The 21,263-nt window shown below is 39.1% G+C and overlaps 1 protein-coding gene across 1 annotated transcript in view; it reads right to left on the bottom strand.

Moving 5' to 3' along the window:
• Positions 1 to 1,423: 1,423 nt before the first annotated feature.
• The window catches only part of LOC135539553 (vesicle-associated membrane protein-associated protein B-like), a 394,574-nt gene continuing 374,734 nt past the window's right edge, over positions 1,424 to 21,263 (bottom strand). Inside the window, exon 8 of the transcript XR_010455642.1 lies at positions 1,424 to 1,433. The gene's annotated coding sequence lies outside the window, so the exon portion shown is untranslated. The remainder of the gene's footprint in view (positions 1,434 to 21,263) is intronic.

Here is a 21,263-nt window from a genome sequence, read left to right as displayed (position 1 = left end):
TTAGCTGAAAATAAACACGGAAACGGAAACATTGTAACTTTAAGAGTTTTCACACTGTAAATATCAGATTTACATCTAAATGTTGTAAAAATTATATGATTAAATATTAAACTATTTTTGAAAAGATAGAAATGTGATTTTAGCCTTCTATGTGAGAAATGTTTTTCATGCAAACTTGTGCCCAGTCAGTAGCCACGCCCTAGTGAACTCAGAGCTCAGTGTTAACATGGCGGAACGCCCTCCAAGGCCAGAGTGCTTCAAAGGACTCACTAAAGAAATTTACATGAGGCCAAAACATGCCGGTTTACTGCTGGCATGTAAAGTGGTCGGGAGCTGAACCCTGAAAAATCAACCATTAAAGATAAGAAAACGTGAGGCCGTCGCCCACACGTTAAAATGGTTAGATACTCTAATTGAAGAGGGTGAAGACTAGACCAAACATTCAGTCTGCAGCTCAGCTGTGTCTGTAAAGTAGTCTAGGACATTTGACCAAAGATGAGATGGAAGAACAGCTCCCTCTTACCACTGCGTGGTACACCTGAAGTACCTATTCTAACGAATACTCGCAGACAGAAGAAGCCTACAAATCGAACCACTTCCCATATATCCATCGAGTTCAACAGAGAGACGACAAAGATATATATGCGTAAATATATGCATTGCATTTAATTACCGAATGAGCAGTCATTCATGTGCAAAGTATTCATATTTCCATAAATGTATGTACGATAAGTTGACTCTCTTTTTCTACCCCTCACGGTCGTGCTTTTGTTAGTCCACTAGGGACCTGTTTTAATTTGATTATAACTTATGCTGTCTGTGTTTACGTATTCTGTGTGATGATTTAGTTAGTTAGTAAATAAACAATTAAGTCAATTTGTGTATCACTGATTCAACACTTAGGTTAAGGTTTGTACAGATATCCAAGGATTATGCGATGTTCAGAATGAGACTGATGAGGTAAAAATGATTCATTTACTTTTATTGATGTAATAGATATATAGATTAAGTCGGGAGGCAGTATCTCGATAAATAACTTTTCCAGTTGTGCCTCAAATTCCAAATTAATTAAATGTTACATGAATAATTGAATTGTGTATGAATTAAACATTGTAGCTAATTATTTGATAAATAGCAGTCATCACATTTTTTTAACTAGGCAAGTCAGTTAAGAACAAAATCTTATTTTCAATGACAGCCTAGGAACAGTGTGTTAACTGCCTGTTCAGCGGAAGAATGACAGATTTGTACCTTGTCAGCTCAGGGGTTTGAACTTGCAACCTTCTGGTTACTAGTCCAACCCTTTAACCACTAGGCAACCCTGCCACACATTAATGATAGTCACGTCACAACAACGCAGAACTAAGTCATTTCTGCAAGATGGTCCAGCTGCTAAGTGAAAATGTGCTATATCATGAAAATTCACGAAAACTCTGCTGAGCTGCCTCCGGGGCAAGATTAATGACAATAAATGCCAACCTGTGAAACCTAATGGTTCACGTACAATCAGGTCACTGATTATGTCGTGCGTTGTTATTCAACAAGTAAACGCAAGTGATGAATATGTTTTGTACATCATTGTCAGTCTCTCGATGTGCAAAACTGATAGAGATATACCCCATGCGACTTACAGCTGTAATCGCAGCAAAAGGTGGCGCTACAAAGTATTAACTTAAGGGGGCAGAATAATTTTGCACGCCCAATTTTTCAGTTTTTGATTTGTTAAAAAAGTTTGAAATATCCAATAAATGTCGTTCCACTTTATGATTGTGTCCCACTTGTTGTTGATTCTTCACAAAAAAATACAGTTTTATATCTTTATGTTTGAAGCCTGAAATGTGGCAAAAGGTCGCACAGTTCAAGGGGGCCGAATACTTTCGCAAGGCACTGTAAGTTAATACTTTGTAGCGCCACCTTTTGCTGCGATTACAGCTGTAAGTCGCCTGGGGTATGTCTCTATCAGTTTTGCACATCGAGAGACTGACATTTTTCCCATTCCTCCTTGCAAAACAGCTCGAGCTCAGTGAGGTTGGATGGAGAGCATTTGTGAACAGCAGTTTTCAGTTCTTTCCACAGATTCTCGATTGGATTCAAGTCTGGACTTTGACTTGGCCATTCTAACACCTGGATATGTTTATTTTTGAACCATTCCATTGTAGATTTTGCTTTATGTTTTGGATCATTGTCTTGTTGGAAGACAAATCTCCGTCCCAGTCTCAGGTCTTTTGCAGATACCATCAGCTTTTCTTCCAGAATGGTCCTGTATTTGGCTCCATCCATCTTCCCATCAATTTTAACCATCTTCCCTGTCCCTGCTGAAGAAAAGCAGGCCCAAACCATGATGCTGCCACCACCATGTTTGACAGTGGAGATGGTGTGTTCAGGGTGATGAGCTGTGTTGCTTTTACGCCAAACATAACGTTTTGCATTGTTGCCAAAAAGTTCAATTTTGGTTTCATCTGACCAGAGCACCTTCTTCCACATGCTTGGTGTGTCTCCCAGGTGGCTTGTGGCAAACTTTAAACGACACTTTTTATGGATATCTTTAAGAAATGGCTTTCTTCTTGCCACTCTTCCAAAAAGGCCAGATTTATGCAATATACGACTGATTGTTGTCCTATGGACAGTCTCCCACCTCAGCTGTAGATCTCTGCAGTTCATCCAGAGTGATCATGGGCCTCTTGGCTGCATCTCTGATCAGTCTTCTCCTTGTACGAGCTGTAAGTTTAGAGGGACGGCCAGGTCTTGGTAGATTTGCAGTGGTCTGATACTCCTTCCATTTCAATATTATCGCTTGCACAGTGCTCCTTGGGATGTTTAAAGCTTGGGAAATCTTTTTGTATCCAAATCCAGCTTTAAACTTCTTCACAACAGTATCTCGGACCTGCCTGGTGTGTTCCTTGTTCTTCATGATGCTCTCTGCGCTTTTAACGGACCTCTGAGACTATCACAGTGCAAGTGCATTTATACGGAGACTTGATTACACACAGGTGGATTGTATTTATCATCATTAGTCATTTCGGTCAACATTGGATCATTCAGAGATCCTCACTGAACTTCTGGAGAGAGTTTGCCGCACTGAAAGTAAAGGGGCTGAATAATTTTGCACGCCCAATTTTTCAGTTTTTGATTTGTTAAAAAGTTTGAAATATCCAATAAATGTCGTTCAACTTCATGATTGTGTCCCACTTGTTGATGATTCTTCACAAAAACATACAGTTTTATATATTTATGTTTGAAGCCTGAAATGTGGCAAAGGGTTTCAAAGTTCAAGGGGCCGAATACTTTCGCAAGGCACTGTTCTCAAGAAAGGTACCTGTTTTCCACAAAATTAAAAGCCATTGATATAATTAATTTCTACTTATGTTTTTGCTATAAAATCATTGAGTGGAGGATGTGTGCGCCTGATAAAATATAAAATCATTGCTGTTTTCACATTAAAGGCAATTTTATGCCACATTGACCTTTTGGGCTATATCAGTCCGCTGTGCTACATCAACAACGCTCAGCGCAAACCTGAAATATTTAAAAAAGGACTTCACCAAAAACAGTAGAAAATAAATAAATAGCTACAAAAAAATACCTACAAAATAAACAAATACCAACTTAACACAGATAAAACGACGTAACAAATCAGGAGAACTAGAAGAATATCAAAGTTGTGGGAACATCACCGCTGTGGAAAATAGGAATGTAAGCTACCGCGTTACTAACGTTACTTGGCTATAGCTAGTGGCTGTGCATAGTGCAGTGGCAAGAGAGCTAATTATGGATGCATGACTTACTCAAAACCTTTTTTGCGGCATTTCTCCAGCACTGTTCGCCACTGAATTAAATCCCTGATATTGTCATCAGACCCTGTAACAGTTTGAAAACAAGTACTGGTATTTACAACAAGTAGCTAGCTAGCTAACTAGGCTAATGTTAAATATGAAGTTTTCGCTCAACAGAAAGTAAATAACCCTGTAGCTAATGTTACTATTCAAACCGTTAACTTCTAGTCCTATTAAAGCACATACTTAGCTAAAGGCACGACAGGCAGTAGGCTGCAGATCTGTTTTCAAAGATGTAACATTACGATGAAATAGTCGTGATCATTTTAAGGAGAACAAAAGCTACTTACATTTGCACACCACTGCAAAAGCGCTATCCGTCATCGTCCAAGTCCAAGTTATTTTGTTGTTTACTTGTAGAGATCTAACTTTAAAAACTCGCAGCCCCCCCTTTACAATGCATTGTGGCTGTGAAATACCCAAAAAGTGTGCAGTGAATTCTACATAGATGAAAAGCCGAAATCAAATCAAATCAAATTGTATTGGTCACATACACATGGTTAGCATATGTTAATGCAAGTGTCGCGAAATGTTTGTGCTTCTAGTTCTGACAGTGCAGTCATATCTAACAAGTAATCTAACAAATTAAAAACGACTACCTTATACACAAAAATGTAAATGAATGAATAAGAATATGTACATATAAATATATGGATGAGCGATGGCCGTGCGGAATAGGCAAGATGCAGTAGATGGTATAGAATACAGTATATGCATATGAGATGAGTAATGTAGGATATGTAGACATTATTAAAGTGGCGTTATTTAAAGTGACTTGTGAAATCTTTATTAAACCCATTTATAAAATGTATGTGGCCAGAGATTTGAGTCTGTATATTGGCAGCAGCCACTCTGTTAGTGATGGCTGTTTAACAGTCTGATGGCCATGAGATAGAGGCTGTTTTCAGTCTCTCGGTCCCAGCTTTGATGCACCTGTACTGACCTTGCCTTCTGGATGATAGCGGGGTGAACAGGGAGTACAGGAGAGGGCTGAAAACACACCCTTGTGGGGCCCCAGTGTTGAGGATCAGCAGGGTGGAGATGCTGTTTCCTTCCCTCACCACCACCTGGGGGCGGCCCGTCGGGAAAGTCCAGGACCCAGTTGCACAGGGCGGGGTTGAGACCCAGGCTCTCGAGCTTAAGGACGAGTTTGGAGGGTACTATGTTGTTAAATGCTGAGCTGTAATCGAAGAACAGCATTCTTGCATAGTTATTCCTTTTGTCCAGATGGGATAGGGCAGTATGCAATGTGATGGTGATTGCGTCGTCTGTGGACCTATTGGGGCGGTAAGACAATTGGAGTGGGTCTAGGGTATCAGGTAGAGTGAAGGTGGTATGATCCTTGACTAGTCTCTCAAAGCACTTCATGATGACAGAAGTGCGATAGTCATTTAGTTCAGTTACCTTAGCTTTCTTGGGAACAGGAACAATGGTGGCCATCTTGAAGCATGTGGGAACAGCAGACTAGGATAGGGATTGATTGAATATGTCCATAAAAACACCAGCCAGCTGGTCTGCGCATGCTCTGAGGACGCGGCTGCTCTGAGGACGCGGCTAGGGATGCCGCCTGGGCCAGCAGCCTTGCGAGGGTTAACATGTTTAAATGTTTTACTCATGTTGGCCATGGTGAAGGAGAGCCCACAGGTTTGGTAGAGGGCTGTATCAGTGGCACTGTATTGTCCTCAAAGCGAGCAAAGAAGTTATTTAATTTGTCTGGGAGCAAGACGTCGATGTCCGCGACGGGGCTGGTTTTCTTTTTGTAATCAGTAATTGACTGTAGACCCTGCCACATACTTCTCCTGTTTGAGCCATTGAATTGCGACTCTACTTGGTCTCTATACAAGCTTTGCTTTTTTGATTGCCTTGCGGAGGGAATAGCTACACTGTTTGTATTCAGTCAGGTTTCTAGTCGCCTTGCCATGATTAAAAGCGGTGGTTTGCACTTTCAGTTTGGCTTTCAGTTTCAGTTTGCTGCCATCAATCCACGGTTTCTGGTTAGGGATGGCTTTAATAGTCAGTGGGTACAACATCACCGAAGCAGTTGCTAATAAACTCGCTCACCGAGTCAGCGTATATGTCAATGTTGTTGTCTGAGGCATCCCGGAACATATTCCAGTCCACGTGATCGAAGCAATCTCTATTACATGCTGACACGTAACATTAGATTTTTTGAAAATTCACATACTATAAAACATTCTGTTTTCGCATACTGAGAACGCGTCATGCACGATTGCATTGTTTCCCGCTATTCGTTGATTTGGGGAGCGTATCTCCATATCTAATTGATCAGCTGTTGTCAAAGCTGAAATGAGTATGACATCTAGACATTTAAAGTATACTCAATCTTCTAAATGTCAAATACAATGAAACTTTATTTTTTCGCATACTCAAATGGCCTATTATTTAGGACGCAAGTATGGGTATTCGTACACGGTCACTGTGTTCTTTGGTCAAACTGATTTTAATGTGAGGGATTTCACATTGTAGTAGTTTACTACTGGCAGGGCAACATTGCAAGGCACTGATATCTTTGACAGAAACTCAGCAGCTCTTGAAAAGGTGGTGAGAGTCTTCTTCCGGTGTAGTGCATAGGAAAGAGGGAAAATATCACTTCATGGAAATTCATCTGCATAAAGGGGTTGGGAGGGTTGCAAGCATTTTTGGATGAGAGAATTTTGCTAGTGGGGACAGGAAAAGTTGGGACATAAATAGGGAGGGAGAGAAAATAGAAGAGAGAAAATATGGAAATAGAGGATAACAATTTGAAAACGAGAGTAAAAATAAAAATACAAGTGTAAAATTTAGAGAAATAAATAGCCCCATAAATCAGTAGGGTAGAGGGTGAAAAATGGATTCTGATAAATTCTAAATAAATGTATTTAATTACCACAAACATTCCATGAAAAACTATAGAATGACAAACCAAATAAATATGTATAGCAGCCTAGAGTTAGGTTTCTTCCCTTTCTTCTCTGGCGGTGGCGAGAATGATGAGGAACTATAGGCTAAGTGTGTGCACTGTGGAGGCTCGCTTGTGATATTGCTTGTGATATTTAGCCTACATTGGCTATTGGTTGAGATGCATGGCCCGTTCTAGCTTGATATGTCAGGGCGGGTAAATTCAAATGTGAATTGGGCCAAGTTGGAGGTAATAATGCAATTTAGGTTAGATTTTATTTAGATGCATGAATCTTATGGCTGTTTTAAAAATTAATTTCCTGCAATTCTACGTAGGAATGATTTATGTTCACTACTTAGCATGTTTAATCTATGCAAATACATTCTATGAATTGACAGTTTAGCTTTCTGTTTACTTTAATTCTGTAATAGGGTACAGTATACTGTAGCCATGTGTTCAAGCTAATCAAATCAACGTTTATTTATGATACAGAGTGAAAACTACACAACACAATGAAATTCCTACTCGCAATAAAGCTCTCCTCACAAACAGTGCAATGATATTAAGCTATATGTATTTGTATTTACATTAGACTATAGGCCTACTGCAAAATATTGTTGTTTGTTCGTGAACTGGCCGAATGGTAAAGCTATCATTCAGCACCACAACTTGGTTCAGCTTCTTTGACATCATTGCTCACTGTCCTTTCAGCACCACAAAGGGCGCTCCAATCTCTTAAAATGACATCTCATCAAGATCTGTTGCCTACGCCTAATAGTCATACTCATCACTTAATATTATTATTACAAATAGCAGAGTATCACTTCTCACAATCGTGCTTCAAAGACGAATCAATGTCTCCCACGATCACATAATGATTCATTTACAATTTACATAACATAACCAAATACAATAGCGTAGCATAATAGGCCTATAACATTACTGTTACACCAAAAACACCTAATTTCTAATGAAATTTTTGGATGGTTGTGCCACTAGTCTGGATATACTTTGATTGAAACAAAATACAAGAAATGCTAATAGTTGTTTAACACCATATTATGCTCTAATTTGCTCACAAAACAATAATTCAAGAAGATCTAACTGCATATTCCCTTGAGATCAGTCAAATGATTGGCATGGAGATGCAGCTTGGACATTTCACTGGAACAATTATCGTTCCCGATTGACAGTGATGATGGCCTATTTTGAAATTAGGTAGCCTGTGCCTAACTTGGTGTTTGAGGGTATTAAAATATAATAATAATATTGAGACAAATGTGTGGACATAGGCAGACGTTGGAATGGGAGGATGCATTTTATGCATATTCAATAATGACAGGCTATTCAATTGGCTACATCTGTCAGTACAAACGTTGATTGAGGAAATGATGACGTCATCAAAATAAAACAATTGCGCTCCCTCACCTAAAAAAAAGTGTTCTGCACCACTGATTACAAATATGATCTCTTATTAGGAAGAGACTGTCTCTGGTGAGTCTGTGGGCCTGATAGCACTCGTCACTGTATGTCTGTGACTCGTCACTGAGGGCTTCTATTACAAAAGCCACCTAGTCATTTTTGGAGGCATGTTTTTGACACAACAGTACAGTGATGTAAATCAACTCACTAAACATCAAGTTAAGTCCCAAGTCCCTAGCGTTTATGTCCAAGTCCTTTATACTTGTGTCCAAGTCAAGTCCCAAGTCCCTAGCGTTTACCTCCAAGTCCTTTATACTTGTGTCCAAGTCAAGTCACAAGTACCTTGTTCATGCCAAAGTCTGCGGTCAAACAATCTTTCAAGCTACAGCTCATAATGTTGAAAAATAGCATTGTTGCACATTAGTAAGGCTAGCTAGCGAATAGCTACAGAACATGCTTTGTTGAAGCTAGCATATTGAATTATGAAAGCAAAATCTCTACTGAGTCCAATTCCAAGTCACTGGTTGACTCCAATTTTCAGGATTTTAGACTCAAGTCTGATAGTTGATAACTTACTCTAAATAATTTGATCTAGTTTGCTAACTAACTTGGTTACCACAATCACTTAATTATAGTAAGTTAACTAGATAGCAAATGTAACACTTCAGTGGTGAAGATATGTAATTTGACATCATGTTTTCCCTGTAGCCTGTTTTCCCCATTTTGATTGTGGGTGTTATTTTCTGTTTAGTGTTTTTTGTCACCTTACAGGACTGTTTGTTTGTCGTTTTTTTTCCGTCAGTGTTCAGTTGTTTTATTAAAAATATGAACATTACCACGCTGCGTTTTGGTCCTCCTCTCTTTCTCCAGACGACAACCGTTACAAATAATCGCCTGTAAACAACCAATCTAAGAGATTACATTTGATAGCTGTAAGCTTGGCGTGTCAGTGGGCGTCCCTGTCTCTGTCTCTGTCTCTGCATTTGCACCCATTCACTGCAGGCGTTGTCTTGTACATGGCAGCATTTATGGCCAGGACAATCAGACCATTCACAGAATTAGGAAGCTCCATGATGTCCACTCTTCTCACATCCTCCTACTTGGCATGCCAATCATACCTATTTTAGACAGAACTTTACTCCACAAGGAAAGTTTACAGTGCCTATGGAAAATATTCACACCCCTTGAATTTCCCCCCATTTTATTGTGTTACAGCCTGAATTTAAAATGTATTAAATTTAGATTTTGTGTCACTAGCCTACACACAATATCCAATAATGTCAAAGTGGAATTATGTTTTTAGAAATGTTCACAAATGAATAAAAAATTAAATGTCTTGAGTCAATAAGTATTCAACCCCTTTGTTATGGCAAGCCTTTAATAAGTTCAGGAGTAGAAATTTGCTTAACAAGTCACATGAGAATTTGCATGGTTTCACTCTTTGTGCAAAGTTCTTACAGACCAACCCAGAAAGATTCACAGCTGTAATCACTGCTAAAGGTGATTCTAACATGTATTGACTCAGGGGTGTGAATACTTATGTAAATGAGATATTTCTGTATTTAATTTTCAATAATTAGCAACATGTTTTCACTTCATTATGGGGTATTGTGTGTAGATGGGTGAGATACAATTTTGTTTAATCCATTTTGAATTCAGGCTGTAACACAACAAAATGTGGAATAAGTCAAGGGGTATGAATACTTTCTGAAGGCACTGTAAGTGCAGGAAGGCATGGATTGGTCAAGAAATCTACAGCCATTAACTGATGTCCACTGAAATTCAAGTGTCTTAACTTATTCAGATTAGCAAAAGAGTTCCAGAGCAGTTTTTCAATACCACAAGATGAAATATCCAATGTAAGAAGAGTAATTCACAAACATCTGAGAGATGAAATCACCTTGTAAACTGCTGCCTGGCATCTTGAGCACTCTCAGATTCCCAAGTTCTTGGAAGATAAACTTGTTTGTGAAGGTCATGCTCATGTAAGATATGTCCAAGTTCCCCAGGTATTTAAGGATCTCCAGGTTGAAATTGTCTGAATTGAGCTTTGTATGGTGAAAGTCCATCACCTGAAGGGACTTAAGTCTCGAGAAAGGCAAGAAGTGAACTAACCGGATTTCTGAGTTGAGGCTCATGTTGAGGTGGTAAAGTCTAGGGGTACCTTTGAAAAGTGTCTGACAATAGCCATTCGAGTATTCGGTAATTACTTAAATCCACATACTGGAGGAGAGGCATATCCTTCAAGGCATAAAAAAATGTGTCACCATGTAAAATATCTGTATTGCGTGCTGCTAAAAGTTGCAGCCCTGGAATGTTGACAAGTCTACTCTGTCTGAAATTAAGCTCTTTGATTTTTCTGAAATTGGACCCATTCCATGTTTGCCAATTCACCACCAACCAGTGTAATTTCCAAAGTTTCTGATAAGGAACAAACAGCAGTTCTTTATGCAGGCTAATATGAAAGGCCTATCTGTTATAAGAGCCGATCACACAGCTGTCTTAAGGCAACTGGGGAATAACATCACACTTACAAACCACAGAAATCAAATATTACAGATAAAGACAGGATTATTTCAGAACATTTACCTACAAGAACGACCAGATGCATTTATCGCAAACAATGCAAGCACAGACAGCCTTAAAACTGGCCTCGAGGGACCAACTTTCTAATAAATATTCATATTTATATATTTCATATTTCACATATATGTTCTTTTGGTTGTGTTAATGAAGGTCTTAGGTAACATTAGAAAACAAAAAATATATATATTTCAGAACAAAATAGCATTTTCATTCGTTTATGTTACTTATCTGTTGCCTCATGCTCATGTTTTCTCAAAATAAGCGTTGTTGTCCAATTAAAGATCAGATACAACGCAGTTCAAACAGTCAGCAAAATCTAATGAATTCAGGGCTTGTGAAGTTATACAGCACCCAGGATAAATATAAGCCTTACACAACCATAAGACCCACAAATAATTGTATTATTTTATCAAAATAATTTAGCCTGCTTTTCTTGCAATAATCACTGATCTGGCTTTCAAGTCTGTCTATGAAAGTGCCCTTTGTTGTTTCAAATGTAACCAGAACCATGCATAATGCACATTCACTAATAATAACTTACTTCTTGTAGCAGGCATTAGGCTATAGAAAATGAACACATGTCTCATAAACAATCTCTCAGTCACAAGCCCACATGCTAGTGAGTAGCCAGCTAATCTTTATATTTCAAGTTTAGCCAAACTGGATCTATTTGCTACTGTAGCTAAAAAGGCAGAACAGTTTAATTGTTATAAGCACAGCTTTTTGTCCACCTTCAACTCTTTGAACAGCATGTTAGCCTGTTCACTTTGTAATCAAGTGGCCTACCTTACCTCTCAGAATGAGAACCAGTTGCCAATTCCTTATATAATTGTGTTTATGCTAATTGCACATTTATAAAACAGACTAGACAGCTTGAATAAAAGTGTTTGGCTAAAATGTTGCTAGCGGCACTTGGTACCGCAATACCGCACGGGACAAACTGAGCATTCATTTTCCAGGATCAATGTTCATTGATACTCTCATTTTAGTAGTGTCTGCTCTGCCCACAATTTGAGTAGTTGAGACATACAAGTGTGTCACTAGAAAGGTTAACTTCTCCTCTATTACAGTAAAAGTTGGTTTCCATATGACCTATTCTGTTGGACCAAACCTCAAATGCCAGTAGTGAGATGAAACCGCTTGTCAGAGAGGAAGATGTGATCTTTCAACTTTGTTGTGGTGAGTGGCAAGGGGAGGGGCTTGGTGTATGTGTGTAAAATTCTTGTTCAGATCTGTCCAAAATGAGAACAATGCACTTCTATGGGCTTATTTTGGACCTAAGCGTGTTGCCTGCCTTCCTGCCTTCGGGACAACAACTCCCATTGTTAGGTCGGAGACATGTGCGTCTCGTCATTATATGCAGATCTCATGTGTAAATGGGAAGGTGCACAGCACAGAAGGAGCAAAGGAGACAAGACCAAAAAGACAACATGAGAACAACCGGACATAAAAGCTCATAAAAACTGGAGAAAAAAACCTTGATTCTTGTGATACTGGCATTTGGAATAACATAAAAACATACATTCAAATTAATATAATTAATTAGATATATCACCCAGCCCTACAACATAGGTGTGTTAAATAGATTTATTTAAGAAGAGTCAAGGATGAAATATATTTATGTTGAGTCAAAATGACTATTCTTGTGTTAGAAAGTTATTAATATGTTTAAAAAATCTACAGAGCTGCAATGACACTCTTTCATATGAGGGCAAAAGGGAACGTGACTGCTGGCTGGTCTCACTGTGGGAAAGCTGGTCACTGGGTACTACAGTGGATCAAGAAGCAGTTCTTGTTTTTTCTACTCTGCAATTTCAAATTTCAGGAAATATATATTCAATCTGAAAAGTCAACAGAGCCAATACCTGGGTTCAGGTGCATGGAGAAAGATAGAGAGGTGGAGAGTAGGTGTGCCATCTTAAGACACAGGCCTGGTTGGCCACATTCAGAGGTGAGTAGTAACTACAAGTAATGTCCACAGCAGCCTTTTTATAAATCTCAATATCAAAACATTTCTGGGTAACAATTAAGTAACTTACTGGGATTGTTTTCAATAAAAAGGAGGAAAAAAATGCTTCTAAGCAAATAGCAATTTCTCAAGCAAGACTTTGGCTAGGACTGACTGTCTGGTGGGAGGAAAAAACTGAAAGCTTGTGGTTATTTGCGGAGAGGCTTGGAACTCAATTTGTTACCGGTGTATTAACTAATTTAGCGCCTGGTGATATCACCAGGCAGGATAAAACTCCATTCCACAAAAACAGACTAAAAATACCGCCTGAAATTTCAAACAGCTCTTACACTAAAAGGGCATGATCATCATTTTCACCATTTCACAGTTTTATTCCAACCTCATGGTGTGGAAATACTGTATATACAGTCACAGTCAAAAAAATTGCACACACCTACTCATTCAAGGATTTTTCTTTATTTTCACTATTTTCTACATTGTATAATAATAGTGAAGACATCAAAACTACCAAATAACACATATAGAATTATGTAGTTACCATAAAAGTGTTAAACATATCAAAATATATTTTATTTTGATATTCTTCAAAGCAGCCACACTGCCTTGAAGACAGCTTTGCACACCCTTGGCAGTCTGTCAACCATCTTCACCCAGAATGCTTTTCCAATAGTGGAGGAGTTCCTATATATATTGTGCACTTGTTGGCTGCTTTTCCTTCACACTGCAGTCCAACTCATCCCAAACCATCTTAATTGGGTTGAGGTCGGATGATTGTGGAGGACAGGTCATCTGATGCACCACTCCATCACTCTCCTTCTTGGTCAAATAGCCCTTACACAGCTTGGAGGTGTGTTGGGTCATTGTCCTGTTGAAAAACATTTTCTTTGACAATTTTTTTGACCTTTCTCTGACACGACTAGTAAATAGGTCATGGACAGCAGGAAGCTTGGCCCCAGTGATGTATTGGGCCATACGCACTACCCTCCGTAGCGCCTTTCGGTTGGATGCCGAGCAGTTGCCATACCAGTCGGTGATGCAACCAGTGCTCTCGATGGTGCAGCTGTACAACGTTTTGAGAATCTGGGAAGACAAGCCAAATCTTTTCAGTCTCCTGAGGGGGCAAAGGTGTTGTCGTGCCCTCTTCATGACTGTCTTGGTGTGCCTGGACAATGATTGTTTGTTGGTGATGTGGACACCAAGGAACTTGAAGCTCTCAACCCGCTCCACTATCACTGTTGATGGGGGCCTGTTCTGCCCTCCTTTTCCTGTAGTCCACGATCATCTCCTTTGTCTTGCTCACATTGGGGGAGAGGTTGTTTTCCTGGCACCACACTGCCAGGTCTCTGACCACCTCCCTATAGACTTTCTCATTGTTGTCGGTGATCAGGCCTACCACTGTTGTGTCGTCAGCAAACTTAATGATGTCATTTCAATGTGGAAAAGTGGGTAATATTTGGTTGACATCAATAAGATTTCAACATTTATTCACCCACTCAAAAAGACAGACATTTGTTGAATTCCAAATGTGTTAGTAGAAACAACAACACGATATACACTTAATTTGACTGGAACGCACACATGTCCAAAGTTATTATTTGTAAGGAATACAACAATGAAGGAAATGTGAGCGCCATTCAGAAAATGTGACAAAGGGGAAAAGTTTTGTGCTAGACTGCGCATAATGTCAGCATTGATCTGGGAAAACACTGGGGAGGTGCTTGGGCTCTCATCAAAGAGAGAAGTTTGTCGGGTTCAGTAACGCCTCAAACGTAAATGGTCCACAACAGTGAAATGGGATACTTCTTTGTGAATTAATGAGGAGACGGAACTCACCTGAATTCAAACAGTTGTCAAAAATTACAACTTGTTAGAAAATAATTTAAATTGAGGGCAGCAGGGGTTAACTGTCCTGTTGTGTAACAATCTAATTTTGGAACAGTGAGTCTATTCTGACATCACGCACATAATGAAACTCACGATGGGGCTCACACGTGAAAATGTTAATAACGGGGCAGAAGTTGAAAATTACTGAGAGCAAATGATCACCTGGACTAATGTGAGTTTTGATCAGAGTAAGGCAGCTTGAAGTGGGGCCACAGGATGAAACCTCTAGAGTTAACTACTTTGGGCCTGCAACTTCAGAGATTTCAGTCATCCAATAAAGAATGATTCTTATATTAGCTGCCCAGTAATAATATTGAAAGTTTGGAAGTGCTAGACCACCCTGGGGGCAAGATCTCTTGCTCCAGATAAAAGCAGATATCAGATTATTCATGGGGATAAAAAAGTAATTTTGTCAGAAAGATAGGAATACATTGAAATAAGTATAAAAACTTGGGTAATACATTCATTTTCACAGTGTAAATATTTCCGCCCAAAGCCAGCATTCAAGGGAGTGTTAAGGAAGGGAAATTGGCTTAATAGAAATATTTGAAATCGTGTGTAACCCAAATTCCAAGTATTTACATTTCTGTGTAATCACTCTGAAGGGCACATTCCTAAAATAAGTTTGCAAGGCAGAAGGATTAACAGGAATCAATTCCATTTTTTGAAGATTAACTTCATATCCGGATATTGTACCAAATGTCTTTAGTAGATCCTGAAAAATCAGTTAAAGCGTCAGACATACAGTGTTTTCGTAAAGTATTTAGAACCCTTGTTTTTTCCAACATTTTGTTACGTTACAGCCTTATTCTAAAGTGGATATTTTAAATGTATTATCTCATCAATCTACACACAATAACCCATAATGACAAAGCAAAAAAACTTTTTATACATTTTTGCAAACATATTAGAAATAACAAAAACTGAAATATCACATTTACATAAGTATTCAGATCCTTAAATCAGTACTTGTTGAAGCACCTTTGGCAGCGATTACAGCCTTGAGTCTTTTTGGGTTTGACGCTATAACCGTGGCACACCCGTTTTTGGGGAGTTTCTCCCATCCTTCACTGAAGATCCTCTCAACACTCCCATCAGGTTGGATGGGAGTGTTGCCGCACAGCTATTTTCAGGTTTCTCCAGAAATGTTAGTTCGGATTCAGGTCCGGCCTCTGGCTGGGCCACTCAAGGACATTCAGAGAATTGTCCCGATGTCACTTCCTGACCTTAGTTCCTTTTTTATGTCTCTATTTTAGTTTGGTCAGGGCGTGAGTTGGGGTGGGCATTCTATGTTTTGTGTTCTATGTTTTTTATTTCTATGTGTTTGGCCTGGTATGGTTCCCAGTCAGAGGAATCTGGAACCATGAGAACCATACTTAGGCAGACTGTTTTCCCACTATGGGTGTGGGTAGTTATTTTCTGTTTAGTGTTTTTGTTGCACCTTACAGAACTGTTTGTTTGTCGGTTTGTTGTTTTTGTTCAAGTGTTCATCTTTATTAAAATTATTATGAATACCTACCACGCTGCGCTTTGGTCCACACCTTCTTCATATGACGACCGTTACACCCGAAGCCACTCCTGCATTGTATTGGCTGTGTGCTTAGGGTCGTTGTCCTGTTGAAAGGTGAACCTTCGCCCCAGTCTGAGGTCCTGAGCTCGCTGGTGCAGGTTTCATCAAGGATCTCTCTGTACTTTGCTCCATTCATCTTTCCCTCAACCCTCACTAGTCTCCCAGTCCCTGTCGCTGACAAACATCCCCACAGCATGATGCTGCCACCACCATGCTTCACCGTAGGGATTGTGACAGGCTTCTGCCAGACATGATACTTGGCATTCAGGCCAAAGAGTTCAATCTTGGCTTCATCAGACCAGAGAATCTTGTTTCTCATGGACTGAGAGTCCTTTAAGGACCTTTCGGAAAACTCCAAGTGTGCTGTTATGTGCCTTTTACTGAGGAGTGGCTTCCATCTGGCCACTACCATAAAGGCCTGATTGGTGAAGTGCTGCAGAGATGGTTGTCCTTCTGAAAAGTTCTCTCATCTCCACAGAGAAACTCTGGAGCTCTGTCAGAGTGACCATAGGGTTCTTGGTACTTCTCCTCTGATTGCTCAGTTTGCTCAGTTTGGCTAGGCAGCTAGGATGAGTCTTGGTGGTTCCAAACTTCTTCCATTTAAGAATGATGGAGGCCACTGTGTTCTTGGGGACCATCAATGCTGCAGACATTTTTCGGTACCTTTCCTCAGATCTGTGCATCCACACAATGCTGTCTCGGAGCTCTACGGAAAATATATTAGACCTCATGCCTTTGTTTTTGCTCTGACATGCACTGTCAACTGTGGGACCTTATATAGACAGGTTTGTGCCTTTCCAAATAATGTCCAATCAATTGAATTTGCCAGGTGGACTCCACTCAAGTTGTAGAAACATCTCAAGGATGATCAATGGAAACAGGATGCACCTGAGCTCAATTTCGAGTCTCATAGCAAAGGGTCTGAATACTTATGTAAGTAAGGAATTTCTGTTTTTAATTTTTACTAAATGTTTATACATAAAAAAAAAACGTTGTCATTATGGGGTATTGTGTGTAGATTTCTGAGAACATTTATTTTATCAATTTTAGAATAAGGCTGTAACATATCAAAATGTGGAAAAAAAGGGATCTGAATACTTTCCGAATGCACTGTATATAATAGCATGTCATCCACACAGAGTGAGACTTTATGTTCTAAGCTCCTTCTAGCTTTGATAGTGGTGTTAGTACGTATTGCTGTGGCTAAAGGCTATATTGCGATGGCTAACATCCGAGGGGACGGGACAACCCAATCTTGTCCCACAATCTTGTCCCAGTTGGAGATAGGATGAAAGGTTATTATTTGTGCGCATTGCAGCCATAAGGGAAAAATAAAGGACTGATCCAGGATATAAAATTGGGACCAAATCCAAATAATTTGAGTCTAAAAAAGAAAATCCCACTCCACCTGATCAATCGCCTTCTCAACATCAAGTGATGACACTATTTATTGTGTGTCAGATGAAGAGGGATTATAAAGTATACTATAAATACATCAAAACTTGAAAAAAGTATGAAGAATGAAGAAGGACTGATTCAAAACGGCGGGAAAGTATCTTAGAAAGTTTGGACCTTTCTCTGACACGACTAGTATATAGGTCACGGACAGCAGTATAGTATCTAGAAATTGGCCAACATCAACATCACTCTGAGTTTTATTTTATTTTTCAGAATAAGTGAAATACATGCCTGTCTCATTGTTGAGGGTACAGAGTTTGAGGAGAATGATTCCTCAAATACGGAAAGCAAGAGAGGAGAAAGTTGATTTAAAAAATTCTAAAGACTTGCTCAGAAATCTATTGGGACCAGAGGATTTACCACACCGCATAGATTTAATTGCCAACACAATCTCTTCTACAGATAACTGTTCATTCATTCATTCATTCAGCAGCAAATCTTAGGTTCAACTGTAGGAATATCTAAATTCTCAAAGAAGGTGTTGAATAAGGTAGTGTTACCTGTGTATTTAACAAAGTGTATAAATGTGACTCATTTCAGGAAACTAGGCGTATGTTGCAAGACTTCACTGGAGAGCCGTTTAAACTTAATTTTGTCTTTATTTTATCAAAATGGTTTTTGGGGGCAGAAATGCCTTCTCGAACATCCACAGCTAATGTAATGCATCCACAGCTTTGATTTTGCTCAACAAATGAGCAACATTTCCTCCTTTATACTGATTAAGGACATAGATTGATAGATATATAAAAAATATATATATATATTATCTGGACACTTTTTATCTTTCTGTTTACCTGGATTTTTTCCTTATTGTATGCTACTACTTTTACATTTTTTAGTCTTAATCTTTACTACACGACTCACTGTTTAGCACATGACCTCACATGTGAATCCTTAAAGAGATGGGTGGGGCTGGCTTAAGAGGGTGTGAACAATGCTGAATGGTTGTAGACAAAGGAGAGCTCTCCAGTAGCTAGCTCCAGTAGTCTGTCACAATTGTGAGTAAAAGTTATGAAAGCATGAATTTATCTCGAATGATCAATACATTACCCAGCTCGTCATTTATCTCAGGTATGGTTTGATTTGCAGATCTCTGACCTGCTAAAAGTTCCCCTAATTTCTCTCCATGTTCATAATTTTGGTATCAAGATTTACTAATATGATTTTCAGCTTGTCGAGTTGAAAGAAGATCAAACTCTTTCTGAAGTGTCAAACTTTGTTTTAGTAGGTCTGGGGATGAAGACTGTGAATATGCCATATCCAAATCCAAGATTTTGTTTGTAAATTCCCCATGGCGTTGAATATTGCACTTCCTTAATCTTGCGCTGTACGATTTAATTTGACCCCTTATAGATAGGCCTGCATTGATTCCCATACTGTCGTAGGAGACATTCCAGGGGTTTGATTAAGCATCTCAATTTGAGATGATATAAAAGAAACAAAGGTTTCATCTGATAGTAGCAGTGAGTTAAGCCACCAAGGATGATAATTAGGCTGTGTATTTGGTATAATTAGCTTCATCGTAAGGGGAGAATGATCCGAAATGACGATAGCTTGGTAATCAGAAATCTATTGTCCAGGAAAAAATGGTCTAAACGTGAGACGGTCTTATGAACTGGCGAGAAAAAAAAGAATACTCCCACTCTCCCTAGCTGTGGGATTGCGGAAATGCCAAGCATCACATATGTCATATGTCTTAAGAGATGAATTGCGAGTCTTTGATGGAGATGATGCCCTAGGAGAGCTACGATTCTGATTGGGCAACAGTACACAATTCATATCACCATCTAATATGGGCATCCATATTTGGGAATCGAGAAAGTAAATTTGTGAAGAATGAACTGTTGTCTCAATTTGGTGCGTAAATGTTTGCTAAGATAACAGGTTTAGTACACAGTCTTCCTACTACAATAATGAAACGGCCTGCAGTCTGCCTCTACACTTGACATTGCGAACGGTATGTTCTTACTAATTAAAATGGCTGCTCCTCTAGTTTTAGAATGAAAATTAGAATGAATATGACTGGCTGATCCACCCTCCTTTTAAGCGAGAGTGGTAAAAAATGCGGATATGTTTCTCCTGAAGAAACACAATATTTATTAAGTTGATTTAAGTTGATTTAAATGCGAAAGAAACAAACATTTTACGTTTCACTGGGTGATTTAATGATTTAACATTCCAGCTAGCAAAAGTGACCGAGCAACCAGCTGTCCCTCTCATGATATTAGGCCTGGCCATGTAAAGTCAGTTGAGAAAATGATAAATGCCAGATGGCAATAAAACAGACCCATTAAACCAGGGATCATCAACTAGATTCAGCCGCGGGCTGATTTTTTTCTTGAGAGGATGGTCGGGGGGCCAGAGCATAATTACAAATAATTTGTAGACCCCCAAAAAACAAATTCTCAAAGTAGCCATCCTTTTCTTTGCTAAATAAATGCCTGAAGAAAGTGGAGAGCACTTGAGCTTTGTGTGTTGTGTCCGGCCCATGCAACCTGCGATTGATTGGTCAAGACATGCACAGAGCCTGCAGCAGCACCCCGACGTGAAGGACAGAGAAATTGTGAAGGAGTTGACCAATCATGAGGCAAATCGGTAAAAATCACTTTGTCCCTCTTTTTAAAGCTTTGCATCAATATATTTTATTAAACTAAATCAAAAGAAGCGTGGCACTGCCGCACTTGATTGAAAAGTGCTGTGGCAAATGCCACCTGACCACACATTTTCCGGCAGCCCTGGTTTGACTGTTGCAACACTAACCTGATCCTCCTTGACATTTCATTAAGTAAACATTTAAACATCACACTTGATCTAAATCTTTTTAGTACGCATTCACCATCACATGTACTTGAAATTATTTTGTGAAATGCATTTTCTTTGCAAAAATCGCTCCACCATTTTCTGGTTGCTAAAAATCTAATAGTTCACCTCATTTCAGGTTATGTGACAGAACAGGCAAGTATAGTGTAGAGACTCAATGTACTATCTAAACTGCTGTGTATCTTTTCCATAACCAAAAATATTGTATTTCCAGCTGTTTGAAGTTGGTGTACAAAACCGAAACTTAAGAACAGGAAGCATTGAAATAGCGCACGCAGAACAGATTTACCACTTCTTAAACTTGCTTTCAATGACAATGACACATCTATAACACGCATTTCTATGTGAATTTGGTTGTGTCACCTAAAAAGTTAAATTGCAGCTTTAATGCTACTGAAATTGTGAATTGTGAAATTATTCCAATGTCTTGAGCACCATTTCCCTTTTTATGAAATTGATTATATTGAAAATGAACAGCCTAAGGACTTAGTTGAATTCAGTCTTCATTGGAGACTACCTGGGCTGGACGACATCTGCAAGATGGTGCTGGCAGGCTTAAATAAATCATTCATGTCAAATCAATTCCACTAACTTGTTGTTATTTTTGTTTGCTGTCAGTTTACCACAAGGTAAAACATTACCAAACTAAATGTATCACTAGTACTTAAGTAGTTTTCTTCTTATTACTTGAGTAGTTTCTTTGACTTTGTAAATTACAATCTAAGTAACAGTACTGCAATACACATTTTCAGTATTCTGCCCACCTCGGGCCACATTGTGTGTCTACACAGTGTCAAGAGAGTGTCGTCATCAATGGTCCTG

The sequence above is a fragment of the Oncorhynchus masou genome, chromosome 5 (genome assembly GCF_036934945.1).
Source record: "Oncorhynchus masou masou isolate Uvic2021 chromosome 5, UVic_Omas_1.1, whole genome shotgun sequence".
Taxonomy (NCBI): Eukaryota; Metazoa; Chordata; class Actinopteri; order Salmoniformes; family Salmonidae; genus Oncorhynchus; species Oncorhynchus masou.
This window is presented reverse-complemented; position numbering and strand designations above follow the sequence as displayed.